Below are 20537 nucleotides of genomic sequence, written 5' to 3' on the forward strand. Positions count from 1 at the left end.
CTATTTTTTTAACGCTGTTAGCATTGCTTTAGCGCAAACATACAGGCCCGAATATTGAGCTGCACGGACAGATTTTTAAAAAAAAATATTCTGAATAAGTGAATCTCTCATAATGGATATTTCTGGAGGTGAGTAAATGAAAAACATATTTTAAGATTTTTGTTTGAATATTATTGTAATATTAACCCCTAGTTATTTGGGTATTTCAGGCCAAAAGGCCAATATAGGTAAAACATGTGTAGATATAGCGTATAACTGTTAATATTGTCTAATGGTGTTTAGGATCCCCGACATTTAGATCCCTGACATTTACGCAGCTTTTACGCGATTTACCGGATCTGGAACAACATCAGGGGGGTTCACAGGAGCAAAAGTCAGACAGGCAGTCGCCATCTGCCTTTTTTCGTTGTAAGTCCTTATAATTAAACACATACCCAAGAATATTTATATATAAACATTTTAAAATAGGGTGTACTATTTTAAAAACTATTTTATGTATTTACAGCCGACATACAGCCAGGAATGATAAAGGATGCGTTATGGACATCTGACTCACCGGACTTTGATGCAATTCTACCGTTCTGTACGAGCGATTTTTCAAACTCACCGCGAATCCAGGGAACCTCGACACCCTCCCGAAATATTCCAGACCCCAACAGGCAAAGAGCAACAACTGTGGCCCAAGTACATTGCTCTGAATCAAGCCCACCCGAAAACTACTGTTGGGCAGGGAACTTGCTGCTTCACGAGCCTGCGCTCCAGGGACACGGTATGAGACCATTATACAGTTTTGTTATTAGCTATACGCCTTTTTATTAGTTATAGCTCTGTTGATAGCCTATGTTAAAACAAGGACAAATAATGTTTTTTCAGACTGCCCGGAGACAGGCCCAGCAGAATCTGGAACGCTAGAGGGAAAAAGTCTAGAGCCCTCATCAGGAGCATCAATTAGTCACAACAAGCGCCAAAAAAGCTGAGGTATTTTAACTATGTATTGTTAATATATATTATTATACCAGAAAGGTATTTGACATTTGTATGTAGCTAACATATATTTTTTTATATCTAATAACGTAATTTTGTATGTATTATTTTCATTCAGACTCCGCCCCGGCGAAAACCGGCACAAACGGCCACATACATCTAGAGCTGGGGATTCCGGCGCCCCGAGCATTCCCGATGAAACACCCGAGAGACCTGTTTTTAAATCAAATCAAATCAAATCAAATTTTATTTGTCACATACACATGGTTAGCAGATGTTAAATGCGAGTGTAGCGAAATGCTTGTGCTTCTAGTTCCGACAATGCAGTGATAACCAACAAGTAATCTAACTAACAATTCCAAAACTACTGTCTTATACACAGTGTAAGGGGATAAGGAACATGTACATAAGGATATATGAATGAGTGATGGTACAGAGCAGCATACAGTAGATGGTATTGAGTACAGTATATACATATGAGATGAGTGTGTAGACCAGGGGTGTCAAACTCATTTCGCATCGTGGGCCACATACGGCCTAGGGAGATGTCAAGTGGGCCGGACCATTAAAATTATACCATACTCTGCTATAAATAACCAAAATATCATGTCTTTCCTTTGTTTTGGTGTAAAGAAGCACAAGAACATTAGGAAAATATTGAAATTTAATGAACTATCCTTTTACAAAACATTTCATGAAACACCTCATATTTCCTTAGACAAATGTGCAATTTACTTTTATCATTCACAAATATGCATTGCAACTGATCCCACTGATTGTACAAAGGCACAAAACTTTAATTGGTACTGAAAAATATAGTAATGCACTTTAAGATTAAATTAGACTTTTAAAGAAAGGAATTTTTAAACCACTTACACATACGCATATAAAATCTAAATGTAATCCCTGCGTACACCTTACAAACTAAGGAGAGTGATTTTAAATGTGTAATGAAGAAAGTGTTCGCCTGTCCTGTAAATCTGTAAACTTCATACATGAAACATACATACACATACAATACATACTGAAAATGTATGGAGTTGTATGAACAGTAGAATTCCATCACACAACTTTTGTTTTGAAGCTGCTGACTAACATTAAAGTGCACATTTTTTAAATCACCACAGTAAGGATTCATCTTCACAGAGCTGTATTCTTTCAATGCAAACAGTATCTAAGGCAGCATTTTAAAGGTGTTAGTCTAGTCTGGACTTGTATTTGTACCTGAAACTTGGCATCTTTTGGCCTGTACAAGTGCATCAACACCAGGTGTCATGTCCTGACTAGCTGTCACTTTCAGAATGTCATTTAAGTGCTTGTTTGTGAGCCTTGAACGCATTTTTGTTTTATTGATATTCATCACTGAGAAAATTTGTTCACAAAGGTAGGTTGTCCCAAACATGCACAAAATTTTACCAGCCAGGGCTGTTAATTTGGGGTACCCTGGTAGTAGATACTGATAAAATCAGGGCAGGGTTGCCATTTGCCAGTTGCATCTCCCACAAAGTCAGCTTCAACTTAAATGCATGTATGTTGTCAGAAAACTGTGTGACAACTTTTTTGCGGCCTTGCAACATTTTGTTCAGATTGTTCAAGTGTTCAGTAATATCAACCAAGAATGCAAGGTCCCGTAGCCATTCCTGAGATTGTAATTCCAACACCGGTTTTCCTTTTTCTCCATGAACTGTCCGATTTCCTCTCGTAGATCAAAGAAATGCCTCGGCTTAACCATCTCACTTCAGTGTGGTATGGCAGGCTGTGGGTAATGTTGCTGTCGCTGAGAAGTTTGTCAAACTGACGATGGTTCAGACCTCTGGACCGGATGAAATTTACAGTGCGAACAACCACCTCCATGACGTGGTCCATTTTCAGCGACTTGCAACACAATGCCTCCTGGTGCAAAATACAGTGAAATGTCCAGAAACGATCTCCTCCATTAAGGGCTTGTACTTTGTCTTTGAACTTTGTCGCGACACCTGCTTTCTTTCCGACCATGGATGGCGCGCCGTCTGTAGCCAGGCTGACAGCGCGGGACCAGTCCACTCCAACTCTGTCCAATGCAGCAAGGACAGAGCCGAAAATGTCCTCGGCTGTTGTGGTGTCCATCATTGGCACCAACTCAAGAAACTCTTCAGTAACAGTCAATGTCTCATCAACTCCTCGAATAAATATGGCCAGTTGGGCCACGTCTGTGATGTCAGTGCTCTCGTCAATTGCCACGGAAAATGCAATAAATGACTTGACTCTCTGTTTCAATTGACTGTCTAAATCTGCCGATAGTTCCGAAATCCTCTCTGCTATAGTATTCCTCGTCATGCTAATATTGGCAAAAGCTTGTCGCTTCTCGGGACATACAAGTTCAGCCGCCTTCATCATGCATCGTTTAACAAAGTCACCGTCGAATACGGCTTCGATGCTAATGCTATTTCGCTAGCAATTAGGTAGCTGGCTTTTACCGCTGCTTCACTGACTTCTCGGCTCTGGATGAAAGTTGACTGCTGTTTCCTCAGACCCGCCAGCAATTCGTTAATCTTATCTCTTCTCAGTTGTCCTTGCAAGCCGTCATATTTTTCGCTGTGATGAGTCTCGTAGTGGCGTCGAATATTATATTCCTTCAATACCGAAACTTGTTGCAAACACACCAAGCACAAAGGTTTTCCGTGCATCTCTGTAAATAAATAGGACGTGGTCCATTTTTCTTTGAAAATTCTACACTCCTTATCTACTTTTCTCCGTTTGGATAACGACATTTTGGCTAATGAGGGTGTAGTGGAGAGGTAGAGACATTAACAATCTTAACAACGTCGTAACAAGCAGCAGATGGCGCATTGATACCGTCTGCTGTTTTCAGTCTGTCTCAGTGATGCGGCTTGTCTTAAAAAAAAAAATATTAATTCCATGTCTTTTATGCATTTTTTTCCACTTTCAAATTATCCTGCGGGCCTGATCGAACCTCCTTGGGGGCCGGTTCCGGCCCGCGGGCCGTATGTTTGACACCCCTGGTGTAGACAAAGTAAACAAAGTGGCATAGTTAAAGTGGCTAGTGATACATGTGTTACATAAGGATGCAGTCGATGATGTAGAGTACAGTATATACATATGCATATGAGATGAATAATGTAGGGTAAGTAACATTATATAAGGTAGCATTGTTTAAAGTGGCTAGTGATATATTTACATAATTCCCATCAATTCCCATTATTAAAATGGCTGGAGTTGGGTCAGTGTCAATGACAGTGTGTTGGCAGCAGCCACTCACTGTTAGTGGTGGCTGTTTAACAGTCTGATGGCCTTGAGATAGAAGCTGTTTTTCAGTCTCTCGGTCCCAGCTTTGATGCACCTGTACTGACCTCGCCTTCTGGATGATAGCGGGGTGAACAGGCAGTGGTTCGGTGGTTGATGTCCTTGATGATCTTTATGGCCTTCCTGTAACAACGGGTGGTGTAGGTGTCCTGGAGGGCAGGTAGTTTGCCCCGGTGATCGTTGTGCAGTCCTCACTACCCTCTGGAGAGCCTTACGGTTGAGGGCGGAGCAGTTGCCGTACCAGGCGGTGATACAGCCCGCCAGGATGCTCTCGATTGTGCATCTGTAGAAGTTTGTGAGTGCTTTTGGTGACAAGCCGAATTTCTTCAGCCTCCTGAGGTTGAATAGGCGCTGCTGCGCCTTCTTCACGACGCTGTCAGTGTGAGTGGACCAATTCAGTTTGTCTGTGATGTGTATGCCGAGGAACTTAAAACTAGCTACCCTCTCCACTACTGTTCCATCGATGTGGATAGGGGGTGTTCCCTCTGCTGTTTCCTGAAGTCCACAATCATCTCCTTAGTTTTGTTGACGTTGAGTGTGAGGTTATTTTCCTGACACCACACTCGAGGGCCCTCACCTCCTCCCTGTAGGCCGTCTCGTCGTTGTTGGTAATCAAGCCTACCACTGTTGTGTCGTCCGCAAACTTGATGATTGAGTTGGAGGCGTGCGTGGCCACGCAGTCGTGGGTGAACAGGGAGTACAGGAGAGGGCTCAGAACGCACCCTTGTGGGGCCCCCGTGTTGAGGATCAGCGGGAGGAGATGTTGTTGCCTACCCTCACCACCTGGGGGCGGCCCGTCAGGAAGTCCAGTACCCAGTTGCACAGGGCGGGGTCGAGACCCAGGGTCTCGAGCTTGATGACGAGCTTGGAGGGTACTATGGTGTTGAATGCCGAGCTGTAGTCGATGAACAGCATTCTCACATAGGTATTCCTCTTGTCCAGGTGGGTTAGGGCAGTGTGCAGTGTGGTTGAGATTGCATCGTCTGTGGACCTATTTGGGCGGTAAGCAAATTGGAGTGGGTCTAGGGTGTCAGGTAGGGTGGAGGTGATATGGTCCTTGACTAGTCTCTCAAAGCACTTCATGATGACGGAAGTGAGTGCTACGGGCGGTAGTCGTTTAGCTCAGTTACCTTAGCTTTCTTGGGAACAGGAACAATGGTGGCCCTCTTGAAGCATGTGGGAACAGCAGACTGGTATAGGGATTGATTGAATATGTCCGTAAACACACCGGCCAGCTGGTCTGCGCATGCTCTGAGGGCGCGGCTGGGGATGCCGTCTGGGCCTGCAGCCTTGCGAGGGTTAACACGTTTAAATGTCTTACTCACCTCGGCTGCAGTGAAGGAGAGACCGCATGTTTCCGTTGCAGGCCGTGTCAGTGGCACTGTATTGTCCTCAAAGCGGGCAAAAAAGTTATTTAGTCTGCCTGGGAGCAAGACATCCTGGTCCGTGACTGGGCTGGATTTCATCTTGTAGTCCGTGATTGACTGTAGACCCTGCCACATGCCTCTTGTGTCTGAGCCGTTGAATTGAGATTCCACTTTGTCTCTGTATTGACGCTTAGCTTGTTTAATAGCCTTGCGGAGGGAATAGCTGCACTGTTTGTATTCAGTCATGTTGCCAGACACCTTGCCCTGATTAAAAGCAGTGGTTCGCGCTTTCAGTTTCACGCGAATGCTGCCATCAATCCACGGTTTCTGGTTAGGGAATGTTTTTATCGTTGCTATGGGAACGACATCTTCGACGCACGTTCTAATGAACTCGCACACCGAATCAGCGTATTCGTCAATATTCCCATCTGACGCAATACGAAACATGTCCCAGTCCACGTGATGGAAGCAGTCTTGGAGTGTAGAGTCAGCTTGGTCTGACCAGCGTTGGACAGACCTCAGCGTGGGAGCCTCTTGTTTTAATTTCTGCCTGTAGGCAGGGATCAGCAAAATGGAGTTGTGGTCAGCTTTTCCGAAAGGGGGGCGGGGCAGGGCCTTATATGCGTCGCGGAAGTTAGAGTAACAATGATCCAAGGTTTTACCACCCCTGGTTGCGCAATCGATATGCTGATAAAATTTAGGGAGTCTTGTTTTCAGATTGGCTTTGTTAAAATCCCCAGCTACAATGAATGCAGCCTCCGGATAAATGTTTTTAACGACATGTCAGATGTTGACGACCAGCTATTCTGTGATGCGGCCAACCTTATCGACCCAGTCAATTCTACGGCCTCAGTACCTGCAGCCGAACAAGAAAGGTTTTTCACATTATTTTCCAGGACTTTGAAATCGAGGAATGTTTTGCTATACAAACGACTGGGGGATTCAATTGAGAGACAGTACAGAGACGATATGTTATTCTGGCATAGAACAATTCCACGCATGTTAAACAGCAACCCCATTAAAAAACGCAAATACAGACGCTAAAATCATACATGTAACACCAACCATTACAGAAAGACCCAAAAAACGAACACCCTTAATTATCCAAAAATGGCAGAACTACCGAAACAAGGGGAGACAGTTGAAAGCCTCTTATCCCAGATTCCAGCCGAACTCCTAGAAGTTATTAAACGTATGAACGAGTCAGGAACGTTAGATGAAAGCATATTAACACAGATTCCAGCCGAACTCTTAGAAATGATTAATCGCATGAACGAGTCAGGGGCGCCTGAGGAAAACATGTTATCCCAGATTCCCGAAGCCCTCATAACCTTAATTAATCGGATGAACGAGAGTCAAACAATTTCGGCCCCGGCCACCCCAGCCTCGATGGAACAACCAGTAACGCCCAGCTCCGTAGAGTCTGAAACGCCACAAGATGGTTTTGGGGAATTGGAAAATTGTCTAATAAATCTGGAGGCAGATGTTCTTGATAGACGTGTCAGGGTTGTGTACAGGAAAAATTCAACAATACAGAGATTCTACAGTTTTTCAATTTCCTATGGGTGAATCAAAATCTTGACTATGCTGTATTTTACATGATGATAATGGACACTCTAAACGATCTGTTAGAGATGGCAAGAGATTACCACGTGATGTCTTACAGTTGGAAATTTGTGGAGATAGCCTGCATAACACAGTATCTCTTATTTTACCCAATGGCGAAGCAGATCTTGAACAATTTACCGCGCTGCTAGAACGCCTTGTTCAGTCAAATTTAGCCATCATAGCCGATCGGACCCTCGAGCTTGTAGTGCAAATAATATGTCAACCGCAGGGGGATGGGGGGCAGAGAAGGAAGCTTGATAGCCTAATGTAGTCAGAAATCATAAGCAATAAAAGGGCCTACCTCATAAACGTTCACAATCCCGATAATAAGCTATGTTTTGCAATAGGCTTAGCGCATTTACTTAACCCCGGATGTACTGATCTGACGGCATTGCGGAAGGCTAGAGAGATCCAAACGACTGTGGGTCTTGGGATACAGGAAGGGGTGGCATTCTCCGACATAGTCAAATTTGAAAACTTTCTGAATATCAAGATTGTGGTTTTGTACCACAGTAGAGCTAATGCAGCTCTCTTGAAGTTCCAAAACACCCCCCAACCGCACCCTCAGATTCTGTACTTTTATGTGCAAAACGAACATTACTACGCCGTTACCAACATCACGGCGTTCATAGGCGCCCCCTATGTGTGTCCATCCTGCCATACCGGCTACACCCGAAAGGAGGGGCACTCGTGCCGTTATAACTGTTCGGTATGTCAGGATGCAGAGTGCCCTATGCAGACCCTAAACTTGACACCCTGTGAGGATTGCCATCGCACATGTCGTTCGACCTACTGTTACGATAAACACAAAATTGAAACATGGCACCCTAAGGCCTGTAAATCTGTAAGCATTTGTGCCATTAACAAGAAATGCCCAAAATGTCATTGCAAATACATCCTTAAAATAGATAGCCCTAAAGCACATGTTTGTGGAATCATACATTGTCCAATCTGTAAAGGGCCGCTGAAAAGCAGAAACGCTGAAGTGGTTCAAGAAGTGCCACACGAGTGTTATATTCAGCCCTTGGCTGAAGATGAACATTCAGAGAAATATGTGTTCTATGATTTTGAGACAAATCAGCAATCGGGGGATCATTTGCCTATTTTTGTATCTACCATGACATTCAAGGGAGAAAAGTGGTCTGCAGAAGGATCCAATTGTGCACTACTCTTTCTAAAACATTTTAGAAAACCACAGTACCGAAACTTTACGTTTATAGCGCACAATGCTAGAGCCTACGACTCTTACCTTCTTCTGAACCCCTTGATACAGCAAGACGTGGCCCCCAATGTCATAGCTCAAGGTAGTAAAATCTTGTGTTTTGTAGATCCAGCCTTCAACCAGAGATACATTGACAGTTTAAGCTTCTTACCCATGAGATTGGCTCAAATGCCAGAGGCCTTGGGTTTTGAAAACTCTGTGAAAGGCTGGTTCCCCCACTTCTTCACATCTGAGTAGAATGTACATTATATTGGATCATATCCCAGCCCAGAAATGTACGGGTGTGATCAAATGTCTCCCAAAGAGCGTGAGAGATTCATGACTTGGTATGAGACAGTAAGACATGGCACCTTTGATTTCCATAAAGAGATGGAATCATACTGTGACAATGATGTGGTTATACTTCGTGAAGGATGCCTCAGATTCAGAGAAGAGGTCATCAAAGATGCAGGCATTGACCCCTGGAGTTGTACAACTATTGCATCGGCATGCATGAAAACATACCGTACACACTGTCTGCCTACAGCCTCTATAGCTATCCCCTCGCCTGACAACTACCGACGCCAATTCAAGGCATACTCTAGTGGGTCCATTCAATGGCTAGAGTATATGGCCCAGGATAAAGACATTTTTATTCAACATGCTTTGAATCGAGGGGAGAAGGCATTTGTCTCTTACCATGTAGATGGCTACACACAGATTGACGGGGTTGAGACCGTGTATGAGTACAACGGTTGTTTCTTCAATGGTTGCAAATCTTGCTTTGTGCCCCAGAACATGTGTGTCCTAACCCAAAAGACTTTTGGGGAAATGTACCAAGAGTTTCAAGACAAAGTTGATTCTTTACAGGCTACTTACGGTCTAAAAGTGGTTGTTTTGTGGGAGCACGAATGGACAGCCCTCAAAAAGTCTGATCCTCATGTTCAAGCATTCCTTTCCAGCTTTGACACCCCAGAACCTCTGGAACCAAGACAGGCCTTGTATGGCGGCCGTACCAATGCTTTGACATTGAGGTATGTAGCGCAACCCGACGAGACAATAGGCTATGTAGATTTTACATCCCTTTATCCGCATGTAATGAGTTCCTCATGCTATCCTATAGGTCATCCTGAAATTATTCATCGTGATTTTGACTTCAAAACTATTTTGGTCTGATCAAAGCAACAGTCTACCCTCCAAGGGGTTTGTTTATACCTGTGTTGCCTTACAGGGGCCCTCAAGGAACACTTTTCTTTCCCCTTTGTCGCACCTGCAGTGAAAACATACAACAAAACCCATGTGATCACACCGATCAAGAAAGAGCACTGACAGGTGTATGGGTCACAGCTGAATTGTCTAAGGCTTTAGAGATGGGGTATCGTGTGGCCAAAATCTTTGAAGTATGGAACTTTTCAAAGAAATCAGACACTCTTTTTAAAGAGTACATCAAGACCTTCTTGAGATGTAAGCAAATGGCTTCAGGCTATCCTGCATCGGTCACAGATCAAGAGAGTAAAGACAGGTACATTCAAGACTATCATGACAGAGAAGGCATCCTTCTTGACCCTGACAGAATAGAGGTCAACAAAACCAAACGAAATGTGTCGAAATTGTACTTAAATTCGCTTTGGGGCAAATTAGCGCAGAGGTGTAATATGCTAACAACGTTGATTATTAAAGACCCCGAAGAATTTTTGGAATTCGTTTTTTCGGACCAATACGAAATTTCACATTTTTCATTCTTGAGTCAAGACATTGCCTTGGTGCAATGGCGACGTAACAAGAAGTGGGTTCTACCCCCGGCTAATGTAAATGTGTTTCTTGCAGCATTTACCACGGCCTATGGCCGACTTGAACTGTACAAGCTCATGGAGCAGCTTCAGAGGCGGGTACTTTACCACGACACAGACTCTGTGGTCTATGTAAGCAAACCGGGGGATTGGAGCCCCCCACTCAGCAACTATCTGGGTGGCTTAACGAGTGAACTCGCAGAGGGTGACCATATCACAGAATGGTCAACCTGTGGTCCCAAAAGCTATGCTTTTAGAACGCAAAAGAATCACGTGGTATTGAAAGCCAAAGGAGTGACTCAAAACTATGAAAATGCCCAGCGTGTAAACTTGGAATCAATCACACGCTTGGTCGAGGGGTTCCTAAATGACAGGAATAGTGACTTGGAGATTTTGAGCTCCTACAAAAAGATTGTTAGGGATAAAAATGGCTTCCATCTGAAGAATGCCCCATTCATTAAAAGATTCAGGGTTGTCTATGACAAGAGAGTGCTTTTGCCTGACGGGACCACATTGCCCTATGGCTACTGACTTATGCTACAGGCCGCAGTGTGTCAGGCGTGACTCAAAAACTATGAAAAAATACCCCTTGTGTAAAAAATAGGAATCAATCACACGCTTGTTCGAGGGGGGTTCCTAAATGACAGGAATAGTGACTTTGAGATTTAGGAGCTCCTACAAAAAGATTGTTGGGTATAATAAAGGGCTTCCATCTGAGGAAGGCCCACTTACTGAAAGATTCAGGGTTGTCTATGACAAGAGACTGCTTTTGCCTGACTGGACCACATTACCCCTTTGGCTACTGACTTATGCTACAAGCTACAGGGTGTCTTAAAGCTTAAGATATAATGACTGCTGTAGAAGGTTTTGACCCCCGGTTGCAACTACCATTTTCGGCCTTAATCGCAGGGCCTTCGAATAGTGGTAAAACTTGTTTTGTAAAAACTATTTTAGAGAATTCTGAACATGTGTTATCTCAAAAGCCTGATAATGTTGTGTGGTGTTATTCTTGTTATCAACCTCTGTATGATGAATTGTTGAAGACAATAAAAATCAAGTTTGTTGAAGGAATACCTGATACCCTGTCTGATGATGAACTTTTACCTCCTCATAAAAACAATCTGTTGGTTTTGGACGATATGCTATTTGCAGGTAGCGAACATCCCGAAATTGCCCGAGCGTTTACCCAATATACTCATCATAGAAACCTGTCCGTGCTTTACTTGGTGCAGAATGTGTTTCACCAAGGTAAAAATAGCCGCACCATCAGTTTGAATGCCAATTACATGGTTTTGTTCAAAAATCCTAGAGACAAACTACAAATTAGCACTCTAGCTCAGCAGATGTACCCGGGAAGGAAATCCTACTTTATGGAGAGCTACGAGGACGCTACCCAAGCGCCATTTTCTTATTTAATCGTGGATTTAAAAGCAAATACTCCAGAACACCTGAGGCTACAAACCGGTCTGTTCCCGTGGGAGTGGCCGGCTACGTACATTCCTAAAAAGTAGCCGCTATGTCTCTGCGTTTAAAAAGAAACTTGCCCCTCTTGAGAAGCCTAGTTGGGGCTACATCTAATGAACGGAAGGCCATCTTGGGTCACTGTTCTTCAGATCTCATATTATCCCTATGTGAGATTGCTTTGAATCTTCTCAAAGGACGCATTCCACTCACCCTGACACAATTGAAAAAATTAAAGAGACAAAAGACCGCGATCAAGCTCTTTGCCAATAAAAGGGTCAGTCTTCAAAAGAAACGACATAGCATACAACAGTCTGGCGTTTTTATTCTACCTTTACTAAGTATAGCCGTGCCCTTCATCACCAGCCTTATTGCAGCCCGACGTGGTGGTTGAACACATAGGGTGATGGCCAATAGAATGTATCTGGTGCCACAACAAGAGTTGGATAGACTTAAAAAAACAAGTGCAGGGGCCCCCGAAAATATCAGACAAACAGCGGGAAATGATTTGGATATGGCCATGAAGGATATTTTGAATCAAAAAGGATTGAACCCCTATGATAAGGTCCAAAAATACACAAACCTCTTGCAAAGGTATTTGTCCTTGGTGAAACAAGGGGAGAGAGAGACAGGCCATTTAACTATTTCCCTACAGGACCCTTTAAAAGATGACGAGCCTAGCGAGAGCCACGCCCCTGTAATGCCTGTACCTGTGAGCTTACCGTCTGAAGATCAAATGCCTGTTGAAGATAAAGTTATGCATGACTTGTTAACCCATGTTCCGGCACGTAACAGGAAAAATGTTAGCTACATTATGAACAAGCTAAAAGATTCAAATGGGGCAGCTACTTGGAACGACGACAAATGAGAGTTTATCCTTCAGGGTGCTGTTGTCAAGGGTTCACATATACTTGACTTGCTTAAAAGTACCACATCTGCCCACAAGGTTGCTGATGACCGAAGACCTCCAGGGTGGCTTCAGTTTCTTAAGGCCCTGGCCATCCTCAACATACCCCTCTCGGGTGTACCCAACTATAAGATTCGGCAACAGATTCACTCTTTAAAACACAAACCTTCACCGAGATACAGCACCCCTAAAGATGCCCCAAAACCCTCGCATCCTTATGAAATGAATGACGATAACCCATTTACCCCCCTGAACGCCTCCGGACCTTTCCCTAATCCCGATCTCTCTGGGTGGTTAGACTTTTGAATGACTTTTGAATGACTATGATTAAATTCAATACATTTTATTTGAAAAAATAAGCAATTTAACATTTGTGGCATTCTTGAAACATTTGGCGTGAGCATACGCCTTGATTACACGTTCTTAAAGGATACACATTTGAAGACTTTTGATATTTTCTAACAAAACAAGCTACAACTTTATCATTACTTCTTAAATCATCCTTATAAAGAGACATAACATCTTCAAAAGAAACTCCCCGGGCTCTTTGGCATAGGTAGAATACACAGTGTTGACCGCATGTCGTTGAAAGGGTATCTAGCACCTGTTTGATGTTGTAGTATATCTTTGAGCCGTTTTTGGTCAGAAATTCTTTAATAGATTTAATAGATTTGGGGAAATGTGAAAAACCGGGGGGAAAGCCATAGGAATCAAAAAAAGTTTCGATTTTTCTTCCTCCTTCCTCTTCTAAGGTCACAGCTAGCCAATGTTCACCCGGCATGTTTTTAGGATGGGTATTGACAATAAACATTGCAGGCTGCCCCTTCCATTTCTCCATAGGTAATTCATCACAAGCCAACACTCCGCAAAATTGGTTTCCAATCAGTCGACTCATCAGCCCTTCCAACTCTTGGGTATTCATGTCTTTGCTCAACGATCCTTAATAATAATCTACTAAAACCTGTCTTCGGCTATTCACCTCCAAGATTGAATCAGAGCAGGCATAAACAATCATGCTAACGGTACAGGCTAAAGGTGTACGGAAACGCATTTCCAGCCTGAGGTTACCTTGGGACACCACAGAAAGATTTCCTGAGGTGTCATCATCAGGGGATAAATTGAAAGCATACATTGTGTAACCCTCTGCAAAATCATTTCTGTCAATAGGTAAAGAGAGATCTTTTAGATGTCTCCTGGTAGCCAGGAATAGATTGTAAAATTCTCGCACAGATATGTTGTAAAGCCTTAGCAGGTACCTGACGTCCGTCCTGACACAGAGTGACATACTCTGCATTGAAGTGTTGAAAATGAAATGTGTTTTTATTTAAGCTGCCCGTATTGGAGGCGTGATCAACCAAACCTATAACCACGTATCGCGGTAAAGGGCCTAGAAATAGGTTTTCTTGACTGCAGATTCTGCTGCCCACAGGTATGCTAAAGGTTTTCATGGTAATTCTTTGGAGAGGGTAAAAGTCATTTCCTTTCAGCAAAGCCTGTGAGTGACCCAGACGAACTGCCGGAGATACCGATACTTTATTAATAAAAAGCGTGGCCCCCAACACTTTTAAGCTAAAGTCCCCATCCGTTGCAGACATTAGGCAAAACTCATCCTTGGCCCTGGTTAATTTTAGTCTTAAATCAACCACATTTAAGAGTAAACGTTCTTGAAAGAAAATGTCAGAGTGTATAGGGCCTAGCAGATGAAACTCTCGAGATTCTGCACAGTAGCGAGCCCGTGCGGCCAGTCCTTTATTTGCACCGGTGGATGGGTCTGTCGATTCCATAGAGCCTCCTGCAGTATCCTTGCTAAAAAGCCCTGCGCTGAATTGGGTCTTGAGAGTGTCTTCAGAGTAGTTGAGTAAGCATTCCATGATGGCATTGTAGGGGTATGTGGCACTGCTTTGACTGATTAGACGTTCCCCCAAAGTCACATCCACTTGGGAGAAGATGGTGGCCACTGGGTAATTAATGAGACTCACTTTGGCATCGTTTGCAATATCAGTACCATCTCTTTTGGTCACTTTTAGACGCAAATGCACCAAGGTGTTGTTGAGGTCCAGATAGTTGTCACCGTGGCCTGGTATGAAAAACTCTATGGGGCCGTTGTCTGTAATGGCAGAGAGTGGGGCTATCTCCACATAACTGGACCTCTCTACTGAATGTTGGGTTAAGGGGGCCGTGAAAAGATCGAGCTCTGTTTTTATAGCTTCAGAGGACATGCGGTGTAAAAGAGCCATGGTGCTTGTTCTTTTAGAAAATACTTCCGAGTATTCTTTTTACCGTTTTTGGTCCAGACCTCCTCACTTTACCTCGTCTTTGACTAACTGAGTTTCTTTTAACCGTTAACCTCCGTTTTTTAGGTGCAAGCCTTCGCCTTATACCCGGGGGTCTCTTTTTCGGTCTTCGAGACAACATCATCAACCCAAGCCTTCTTGACTCTCGACATCTGGTGACGCCCTTCTGGTTATAGCATTGGCGACAACCTCACTTACTATATGTTTTGCTGCTGATTTTAAATGCGGTTTGGCTATGCTGAAGCCTCTCTTCATAAACGGTAAAACCATCCTAAAGAGGTTACGAAATATCCCTCCGATCCCCGAACCATACATGGTGGGCGAACCATAATAGCCTGGTAACCCATTACCCACTTGATCCACATAGTATGTGACATACCTGTTAGGGTCGAGATGTCGGTGTTCCATAATTTTAATTTAGATGTATTATGTATATAAAATATATAATACTAATATTATATATGTAGAGAGGTTTTGGTGGCTCTAAAGTGGAGTTTTACAATCGTTTTACCATAAGTAAATTCAATGTTTTCGTTCTGATCTGTTTTAAGCTCAAGAAGAATGTTTTCAATATATTTCTTGCTTACAGGTACGTAGTGTGGCTTGTCGTAGGTGACAGTGACTATGTCGCCATCCTTTCCGTCTATATGAACTGTTCTCAGGAGTGGCACACAGCTGTCTCCGACCCTTTGATAGGATATGATGTCGGTATACACAAATATGTTGTAAAATCCTGCATGTATATCCGCGGGGAATGGGAATAATTTATCTCTCACATACGTCCATTTATTGGGCCCCATCCCCAACATGTATGCTAAATTACCTCTGGTCTTTATCCCCCCGGAAGCATCTCCTGAGATTTGTACCCTTTTATGTATAGGGTTGTACATCAGGAATATTTCCATACTGTTTTGCGACAGACGTTCATTCAACTCGGAGACGAGCCTGTCGACGGTTCTATAGAACCCTTTTTTAACCTTAATAAATTTTGCAGGTTCCGATAACTTTTTGAAATAAAATTCCCGGTCCTTATCTTTGATATTATACCAGCTATGGGGGTATGTAATCTCGCTGAGACCTACTTCCCAGGCCTCTGATAACTCTATAGGCTTTGGAAAATTGGTTGTATAATTAGAACTCTGATTATTACGATATACATGTGCGGATGCATTACTGGGGAGAGTCAGGTAGAAGCCGCTGTGTTCCATTATGCCCTCCGGTGTACACCCGAATGAGGATGTATTTTATCATGCATGGGGGTTTAAATTAACCCCAGATGCCTCCACTACATCCTTCTCTAATACCCAGCTGTTGAATTTTAGTGGCCAGTTTTTCCAGCGGACCAGCACCCATTTTTGACCTTTCTCTCTCTTTTGATCTAGAATCTCATCTACGTGAAACACCTTGTCTTTACCCACCTTTACCTTCTGTAATTCATTCTCATAAAAAGATCCCTCTATAAGTTCCCCGTCATAATCTTTTAATATGTAGACCGGGGGTATGCGCGGCAGACATTCTGTAACCGTGAAAAGCTCGTCACTGTATCCTTGCACGTATTTTTTTATCGAAAACACCCCTCAACTTGGATATACGCACCAAGTCCCCCACAATAAATTTAAAATGTATTTTTTTCTTACGGCGAAGGGGGAGCAAACCATACAGATTTTTAAAGACTTGAAACAAGTTTTCCGAAGAGACCTCGGAGGGTTTCATCCTTATACTTTTATGATAACTATTGTTATACCCAATTACTAAATCTTGAACTATATCGATATATCTATGCGTGTTGTGAGCTGTAAAATAGCGCCACATCCGCTCCTTCAGAGTTCGGTTAAAGCGTTCAACAACTGAAGCTTTCAAATCCGATCCTGTAGCAAAATGTACTATATTGTGCTTTTTCATGAGTTTCTGAAAAGTCTTTTTAAAAAAGTATTTTCCGCCATCGGTCTGCACTTTCTTGGGGGCGCCTCCTTCCTTCAAGATAGAGGCAAATGCCCGGGTCACCTCAGCGCCGCTCTTATTTTTTAAGACCCGGACAAAAGCTATTTTAGAGAAAATATCAATGACCTTTAACATGTAGCGATTTCCTTCATTTTTATCTGCAAGGGCCTGCATGTCACATAGATCCGCCTGAAATTGGGACAATGGGTGTGTAGAAAAAACTATATTTCTAGGAAAATGTTTTCTTACGGGCTTATGCAGAGTGTGCGCATCCTGTTCGGATAGCCACTCATTCACTTTAGCCTCGCTTAACCTGTGACCTGTTTCTTCGGCTAAAGCTCGCTGTAAACGTTCCTTACCCCCATAAGACCCCGGGTTAGAGGGATTATAATAAATGTTTTTCAATATCTGCTCTGCCATCCTTCTGGCCCCTCTGAGGTACAATAACGTTAATGAGCCACTTTCAAATAACAACAACATTTCATTTTCATTGTTGGGATTTTTATTTTCAAGAAAACATTATGTATTATGTATACAGACAATTCTGAATTCGTTGCAGGGTACATGCCCCCCCTTTCTCTATGATCGAAACATGCAAAACCTTGTATATTTGGTTTAGATTAACAGGTTTGTTTCGTTGAATTTTTACAACACACACATCCGCTATAAAAGTATATAAACAACAAATATGATACATGTTACAATTAAAGGGTGTTTCAAACAAATAAAGTAAAATCTTAGACAAGGTTGTTTCTAGTTCTTCAGAATCACCACCAAGCCGGGTTACCATTTGTGTCCATTGTAGACACTCGCCCGCATGTCGTACATGATTCATGATTTGGTACATTAGCCCCGGAATTGTGGGTTGTGTAGAATGTGACATTGTTCACTTTATTTTCAATAATTTGATGCATAACACTTGTAAGTTCTCTCAAAAGAAAATATGTATTTATTCTCTCTAACATCGTATACACATAGTTACTCATTGCTCTACATCTAAATAACAAAAATGTCACCCGGTCTCTTGGGTTTTATTGAGCCAGAAAGTCATCACATCAGCAACCACAGTATTTGTTATCGTCCACCAGGGTGTGTCGGATTTCTTTGAGTTTCTCGTGTATGTGAATCGCCTCCTTCAGTTCATGTAGGAACGCCTCGGTTACCCCGTAAACTCTGGGGATAGACGGCACAAGTTCCATAGCCTCCAGGGCTCTGACTAGCGATGGTATAAACCGGCTGGTCTTTTCACCAGCGCCTCAAAATGGTTGAAGAAGTAGTATCTTGGGGGGTCGTATAGGCATGGATGCCTGCGCTGGCTGGGGTGATTAATCTCACAACCGATGCATTTTTCTCGTATATATTCTCCAATCACCACGTCTAAAAGCGTGACTACTGAGGCCTTGATTGTGTCCACAAAAATAGTACTGACCACCCCATCAAACACGTCCTCAGGTTGTGTACATGTCGGGGGTGTCGAGGGTCTTACCAGGGGGGAGTAGAATGTAGGGCTGCGAGGCATACAATCCTTAGTGTCGGGAGCCCAGGCCGTTTCGGAGTTCGGGTATGTGTTAGGTATATCCATGGTTAATGCGTTGGTTAAGAACTGTAGGTTTTAAGGACCCTCCTTTTATTGTTGAACCAGCCCTCGGGGTATCTGGGCGGGGTTAACAACGCCGCTTACCTCGGTTTCTTTGGGGGCTGCCTCTCCTGACGTTGTACCTTCTTGGGGCTGCTTTGAGTCGTAATCCTCCGGATTCGTATATATTATGCACTTCTTTAGCCGAACAATGCTCTGGCGCTTTTGGCTCTGTACAAACAGAGCGTCCAACATCTCCAACATTTTCAATTCCATTAAAGGCCAGCTTTTAAAGGGGATAAGCATTCGAAGCCGGAAATCCCCGTCCGAACCGCCATCCCGGATGTTTTGGTTTCGGATTTCTGCTGTGCTGACGTAGAACTCCACGCAGCCGCAGGGAAGTCCATTCTTTCTCTGTAGTTTCACCCGGTGAAATACTCTTCCTGAGGTGTCCGGGGTACCTTCCCAACGGGTCTCGTAGCCTGTGAACAAGCTGTAACCCTTGGTGATACGGCTCAGTTCGGGACACAAAACCTGTCGAAAAACTGTCCAGTCTTCAACCCCATAAGCCACTCCTAATTTCTGGTCAGTATATTCTTCTCCTTCGGCTAACGTATAGAGTTTCATGCTACAGGCCAAGTAATCAAACAGATACCCCCACTGCTGTCCGTTAGACATCAGCACTTCATCTTTCAGCGCAGTTGCGGGAGGTATCTGGGTTCTATACACATTTAGAAACCGCTTTTTTGGTGCATCGTATATTGCGGCTGTATACTTTGCCCTTTCTCAATGTTTCAGACGCGGTCCTGCCTCCGTTGCTATAGTTATCACAGCTTTGCCACTGATCGCAAAATCCATGTTTAAAAAATAGGGTTTACGGTTCTGGGTTCGCAAGCCTTGTTCTGGACATTTATAATGCTGATGCCCCAGCTCTATAGCCCCAGACATTCCTGCTTCATCAGATAACAAACATAAGGGAGATAAAGCTGGGGGTGGGGGACATACATGGTCCCAAAAGTTCAAACACTCAAACACACAACCAGACCCCCCTACTCATCAAACACCTTGAATACTTCAAGGCATGACATATAGATATGAAATAACAAACACCCTCTAACACATGACCACACGAACAGGGGGGGGGCCGTGGCGGGGGCACATATTTAAACATGCACGCGTCATCATGACGTAGGGGTAGTCCGGGGTATACCTCATTGAAGTGACTCTTAGAGCCATCAGATCATTTCGTCCACAGACTTGTTCTTCCAACGCATATCCGGACAGCCTTGAAGCACTCAGGGCGCATTCCATTTGACATAAAGCTAGCCTTATGTTAATGTAACAGTACTCTTCATGCGTTGTGTACATCAGTCATCGACACGGAACTCCAATATGTAGCACCAGTCATGTAGCTTTATTCTGATAAGAACGACACAAAATTGCACGTCATGCAATGCCCGTCTCACCATCCAACTCTGCACTCACGCACTGTACAAAATATATGAACCCCCCCCCCCCACCAGACACAGTAAGTTGCTAGCTAATACTGGCGGGAATTCTCTACAAAAAAATGCACAACAAATATTCTCCAAAAACCCCTGCATCTTATGTGTGATGTTTGAATAACATTTACGAACTATTTGATATAAATTGTACATTTAAATCATCACTTGAGAGCATAAAATCACTTTTGACGTACGGTGCTTTGCAACCAACAACTTACCGCTGGTTTGGTGCTTGTTCACTGGGACGATTCTAACTGGAACATCCCCCCCTCGTAAGCAAGCTACGCAAACCAGCCAATAAGATGCCATGTTGAGTAGGTGAAGGCAAGACAAACTCAAACCAAAAACCCATTGGCTTAACAATAAAGTGGCAAGGGGAATCACCAATATAACCCTGTTACATTAAGCCATTCTCGCATCCTTAGCGCTGGAGAAAAAGGCTCGGTTCTGCCCGATAAAAAGGTTGGGACACGCTGTCTGTGAATATCTTAACCGTAGATTCCTCCGGGTTGAATATGTACGAAATATGTCCCTCGCTTGTACACAAAAATCCTTTAAAACATTCTGGAGCCTCAACCAACATATCCTCCAGGATTTTGG

The 20537-nt window shown here is 43.4% G+C and overlaps 1 long non-coding RNA gene across 1 annotated transcript; it reads left to right on the top strand.

The window, feature by feature from the left end:
- Positions 1–2656, top strand: LOC127906358 (uncharacterized). Its single transcript, XR_008060966.1, has 4 exons — positions 1–408; positions 506–769; positions 874–978; positions 1103–2656. It is a non-coding gene; the product is annotated as an uncharacterized LOC127906358 (long non-coding RNA).
- The last annotated feature ends 17881 nt before the right edge of the window (positions 2657–20537 follow it).

This window comes from Oncorhynchus keta, chromosome 12 (genome assembly GCF_023373465.1).
Source record: "Oncorhynchus keta strain PuntledgeMale-10-30-2019 chromosome 12, Oket_V2, whole genome shotgun sequence".
NCBI classification, from domain to species: domain Eukaryota; kingdom Metazoa; phylum Chordata; class Actinopteri; order Salmoniformes; family Salmonidae; genus Oncorhynchus; species Oncorhynchus keta.